The following is a 6,095-nucleotide window of genomic DNA, read 5'->3' as shown; positions in this document are numbered from 1 at the left end:
CTTTATTTTATTCAGACTCCAATATTGATTGAAAATATATTACTTTTTGTTATTATTATCTTCAGCTTTTAAGATTTTTTTTTTCACAAAATTGTGAATAACAAGAAAATCATCCATCATCCATGTACTCGACACCTTGAGAACGGTAAAAAGAAGGTACCCTTTCGGACGTCGTTCATTGTGTACATCTACATGTAACAAGAAATTATTCTTGAAAAATAACATCGCCAAGAGTTGTTATATACGATGTCATTATATTTCAAATAAGCTATATTAATTTAGAGTACTAGAAATTGCGCATGCTCAATCAATTTTTGAGATTTGGCCGGAAAATTGGATGACTCTCAGCACAAAGGGTAAGAAACGAAAGACAAGTCTTCCACTACTTCAAAAAATTAACGTATGGGGAAATAGTTTTTTAAAAATGTTTTATTAACGTTTACGCATAAATGCTGCACTCGTTTAGAATAAAATATGGCAGTGATTAAATGAGACGTTGGCAGTTCAATAAATAGAAATGAATATCCGGGAGCACTGTAAGTGGCATAACACTGTAACTAACGTGTCCGGTTTCACTGAGAACTGAAGGAAAGTGTCTCTGTCACATGGAAAATGAGGGTAAACCAAGGGATGAAGTAGGTGTCCGTCACATGAAAAATGAGAGTCAAGCGAAGGCAAATTCCTCTCACACGGATGAAAGGTACACTTGTGAATATGTGCAACATGGAATGAGATCGAAATCAAAAAATCCATTTTTTTCAAATATTAAAAATCTTTTTATTGGTCACTTTAAATTAAATCGATTGACGTATTCGAATTGAAATTCACGCAGTCACTTTCTGCTCACAAGCAATCAATTAAAGTCTTCCATTTGGACAAAGCTGGCGACAGGATCGTCTCTTATTTGAACATATTGTTAAACATCGATAAACGAAACGAATATCGAAAGGTCTGCTACTCCTGTGTCGATAGCACGATGTTTCCACGCACATGTGGCGATATTCTCTAACGCAAGTGTTGCAATCACTCAATGCTGAAGGAAGTCCCATTAACAAAAGATAAACACACACCAAATGGACCAGTGCCTGAAAAATAATGAAAATTAATTGATATTAATAGTATAATACAATGTTGTAGAATCTGCTACATTTATCATGATAACATGTTTATTTATTTTTTCAATTAGAAAACGGAAGGTATTGTTTTCTCATAAGTATATGAACAATACGGAAATGTTACTGATTGCAATACTGTTGATTTAAAGGAAATTCTTAGAGTAGTTACCTTACAAATCATATTATGACGTGAAACTACATTGTATGTACATTTAACCTTATAGAACCCCAATATCCCCAAAGTTTATCATTTTTAAATAAATAAAACTTGCATGATTTCACATGAGAATGTTTGCTTATCAAGATTCATCGTTTTGCTGATTTTTTAAAGATCTATTATGGTTTTGTTTTCTTTATTTGTTTATCTTTTCTTTAATTTCTCTCTCTCTTTTTTTTTTTTGGGGGGGGGGGGGATATAGATTTCGATTTTCAAAGGTCGATTTTTTTTTTTATAAAATTAACCTTATTTGACCTCATTTTTACTGCTTCTCATTTAAATGTATGTTATCTTTCAAAGCTTGGAAAGTTTTTACTCGATTATTTGTAGTGTGAAAATAAGCTGACATTACGAGTCTCACAGTGATATCGAAAATATCAACGACAAACAACTTTGAATTACATTTATTATCGGAAAACTTCAACACAATTGCAAATACATGTACTAGCATATTAATTATAAGATGTCTACGTTAAACTCTGTCACATTTTGAATAACCATTTCATTAAAAGGTATTATCAAGATTTACACATTGCTTTTTAGCCTATTTTTGAAAGTGGTTTAGGAATTATTTTCTTAGGAGGAATCAATGCAAGTTTTTTTTCTTTTTTGAAGGATATGCTCTGTTACACGGTGTATATAAACTTTTTGGAACACATATTAAATTTTTCCCTTCCAAACCAAAGTTATGCTGATTCAGGAAATAACAAATAAAAAACTAAAATCTTACCGTAAGAGTAAATTCAAATAAAATTTGTCAGACCCAGACAACTACACAGTGCAAACATATGTTAAGAAGAGCATCGCTTTAAAGAATAAATTCCTTTATAAATATATTTAAGAACAAGTTTCATGAAAGACAAATGCGCAGTTTCAACTATATTTGTTATCGCGTGTGGTCACTCAAGGTCTGTTAACAATGTATATGCAAGGCATGGTATCTCGATGAATGTGTCAAAAAATCATTTTCTTGGGAAAGGCATTTTGATATATAATTAGCCATATTTTAACGTTCAATCACAAAGTAAAAATATACAAAATTACAAACTAAAGATTATATAACAACAGCCTAGCAATAGGACATGTGATAAATCTTAGAGATTGAATTTTCAGCTGTCCAGCAAAAATGTTGCCATTATACATTGTTTTCATTCCCATTTTAATCTTCTTTTTGGAGCCGTCACGGTAGCTCAGTTGGTAGAGCGCTCTCTCCGTGATCGGAAGGTCGTGTGTTCGAATCACGGCTGCGATTGACCTAAGTCGATAAAAGTAGGTAGCAACTGTTCCTTCGCCAAGCGCTCGGCACTTTGAAGTGAAAGTTGAGGGTCTTTCCGATGAGACCTTAAAAACCGAGATCCCGTGTCACGGTAGGCGTTGGAACGATAAAGAACCTTCACTGCTTAATGGCCCTGAGTGCCGAGTAAAGATCTAAGCCCTTCACCGGTATATGGTGACTTCTATATATATAAGTGAAAATTCGAGAAGGGGACGTAAAACAACATACAATCAATCAATTTTTCAGGAAGATGGGAAAAACAAATGTCTCCGGCATTAAAGGTTTATTTTACAGATAAAGAAGACATAATTAAATTCGTTTTTATATAGCCAGCAATATTTATATGATATATCATAATAATGATATTCAAAATGCATTTTAAAGCTTTAGACACTCAAACAAGATTAAAACTTACAATGTAAAGTGTTATAAAAGAATGGGTTTTTTTTTGTTTTGTTTTTTTGTTTGTTTGTTTGTTTTTTGTTTTTTTTTTTTTTTTGGTTTTTTTTTTTTTGGTTTTTTGGTGTGTTTTTTTTTTTGCAATCTGATAGAATCTCCTTTTAAATTTAAAAATATTATTCTAATACATTTTTATAGGTACACAGCTGTCTTCAGTAAAAGAAATTAAATTGTTTTTATGTAATCCGTTTTTAAATAATGACACTATCATAATTATGTTATAATTGTACAACTCGTGTTTATGATGAAAACTTTTAAAAAGCATCTTCAAACAATTTTCAGATGTTTATATCTTGCTTTTAAATGAAAGATAATAACAATAAAGGGAAAAAAATCATTACACAATATATAGATTGTCTAATTTATTCATGAATTTATTTTTGTTTATTTCTTCATTATGTATTATTTTTATTTATTTATTTATTGAAATTTGAAGGGGGAAATTTGAACTGATTGTACCTCTATGTCTTTTATAAACAGTACTTACAATTAGAAACAACAAAAATTTAACCCAGCACTTTGTAATGTAAAATATTCGCTTGATGTCAACTAGCAATAATAATCTATCAAATAGTTCGAAGAACTTCTACGAATACATGCAGTTCATGAACTTATCTGTGGTTTAGAGGCCTATATATGTCCGTCTTGCACCCGGAAGGTGTTGGTTCAAATCTCGGTCGAGTTAAACAAGAGAGTGAAATGGTCTGAATTTTATAAATTTATAATGAAAAAAAAAATGGTCAGAACGATATACGCTCTAAAACTGAGCAAGACAGACATGATTTATCTAAATCTGCATTTTTTTTTCTTGAATGTTTTAATTAGAAAATAATTGAGAAACAAATTTTTAAAGTTAGTGCTTTTGTATTTCGTTTCCATACTTCATGGTTACAAGTATGAAAGTGATCACAAAATTCAATTCATTAACTGTCTACCATGAGTTTTGAATACGAAATTTTAGCGATCTGATTTAATGTATATCTACGGATAAAGATTGAGGGGGAAAGCATTTTTTCTACGTTAATTTGATAGTGATTCTGAACATTTTGAAACTTAAAACCTCAGATCTCATGAGGAAAAGGAAGATTTAATTTATTAAAAAGGAGTTTGGCAACTTCTAATATATATGGAAGCAGAACAATATGTTGCCATGAGGACAACACTTTATACAGAACTACTTTTAACATGGGTAGTATGAAAATAATTTTATGCAACACAAAAATGGGGTTCTAATGGCTATATAGCTATAGTATTAATGCATTGTGGGAATCAACTTTAATTCAAAGTTTGAGATCCATCGCTTTTCGTAAGCTGCACTTTTTCATTATGCTCAAATTTGTTTAAAAATATAAAAGTTTCAAAGTCGAAATATCGTAAATGTTAAAACGTTTCATGAACTGAAATCTTCCAACAGAAAGGTGTAAGTTGGTATTAAATGAGCCGTTATTATTATTATTTTTTTCTTTCTTATTTTTAAAAAAGAAAACTCGTAATAATGTTTAGGAATGATATTTTTATTACTGGTACTAAGTACATGAAGGGCCATGCGAAGTTATGCTATCATTTGTTAATTGTTTCATTGATTGATGGTGAAGTCACATGGGATACAAAAATTATTAAGATAAAAATTTCAATTCTACATGTTTGTTCTAACATAAAAGATTTTACAATAAAAATCGATTTGTTTTTTGACCAAACAGCCCGTTTCATATTATTGAAATTATTGTACATATAAAATATTCAAAATTTTGACTAATTAACCATTCATTTAACAGTTTATAGTCTTAAGTATTTCTCACTTTTATTCTTAATTCCCTTGACATTAAAAAAATTAACATTTGTTCTAAATCAAATGAATATCCCCAATTTACCAAAAATCCCTAGAACTTTATTTTCTATCAACTAATCAAATGCATCGTTAATTCAAAAACACGTGTTCACATACTTTTGCCCGCGTCAAATAAAAGATTCAAACTAATTAGTTTTAAAGAAGTTCATGATCAAATAAAAAAAGAAAAGAAATAAAAATGCAAAATAAGGCGACATTATATACAATTTATTCACTAGTGCAAACAAAAAAAAAACGAAAATGATCATCTTTCTCGGTAGATTATTCAAATATTTGCGCAATTTTATACATATGCGTATTTATGTAAGTTGTGAAATACAAGTGAAAAAAGGAATTCCAGAAACTGGTCTACTTACCATTTCCTCAGAATATTGTGTCACACCATAAAAAATGATTTATTCCAAAATTGCCCAGTAACAAAATAAACGTGAATGCGTAAACCGGAGATTTGCTGGTATGTCGCTTCATCGCGTATAATATAATAATACAACAATCCGTAAAACCAGAAATGGCTACTTAACGTGTATTACTTAGTGCTTCCTTTATAGGACATTGAGTAGTACTGATAATATTGTACAGCTCCCATCTTATGGGGCCACGCGTCCTGTTCTAAAACGACACTTCAAAAATGGGAGTATTTTATTCTGTTCTACATACCAAAACTATGTCTCTTTTGTTTTTTTCTTCTATATTTAAATATGTCAAGTGCACCTGGCATACATATTTTCACTACTTATCAAAAGTGCAATATGCAGAAAGAGTCAACTGTTTAACAAGAGATAATGTGCTTCAAGCCCCTGCTTATGAATCGGAAATTGTTCTTTGGCCTTGTCCTCAAGACAGTTTGACTAGTCCTCCATTAATAGTTTATAGTATTGCTGCAAAAAATTAATACTGAATCCACTGCTGACACAATAATCGTATAATTTAAATTCACAAAATAAAATTTCTAGAGCACGTTTTTTACTTATTAAAAAGAGGTCATTATTTGTCTGGACTATTTAGATTTCGTTTAATCAGCGTTGTTACATGTAAGTTGCTATCGCCCACTTAATATGATGTATTCAATTCGTTATGCAATTAACAACTAGCATCCTGTTAGCGATTAACCAGAAACAAGATTTGAACATTTTAGAAGGTGACGAGTGTCTATTACCTAAATCTTCTCTTCTAAAGTTT

General features: G+C 30.5%; 1 long non-coding RNA gene across 1 annotated transcript; it reads right to left on the bottom strand.

Annotated features, from left to right (window-relative positions):
- Positions 1 to 411: 411 nt before the first annotated feature.
- Positions 412 to 5,522, bottom strand: LOC133192698 (uncharacterized). Its single transcript, XR_009721857.1, has 2 exons — positions 5,273 to 5,522; positions 412 to 1,085 (listed from the first exon to the last, which is right to left on the bottom strand). It is a non-coding gene; the product is annotated as an uncharacterized LOC133192698 (long non-coding RNA).
- Positions 5,523 to 6,095: the final 573 nt, after the last annotated feature.

Source organism: Saccostrea echinata, unplaced genomic scaffold (assembly GCF_033153115.1).
Source record: "Saccostrea echinata isolate AGI-Se365-2 ecotype Australia unplaced genomic scaffold, CSIRO_AGI_Sech_v1 ptg000025l, whole genome shotgun sequence".
Classification (NCBI taxonomy): domain Eukaryota; kingdom Metazoa; phylum Mollusca; class Bivalvia; order Ostreida; family Ostreidae; genus Saccostrea; species Saccostrea echinata.
This window is presented reverse-complemented; position numbering and strand designations above follow the sequence as displayed.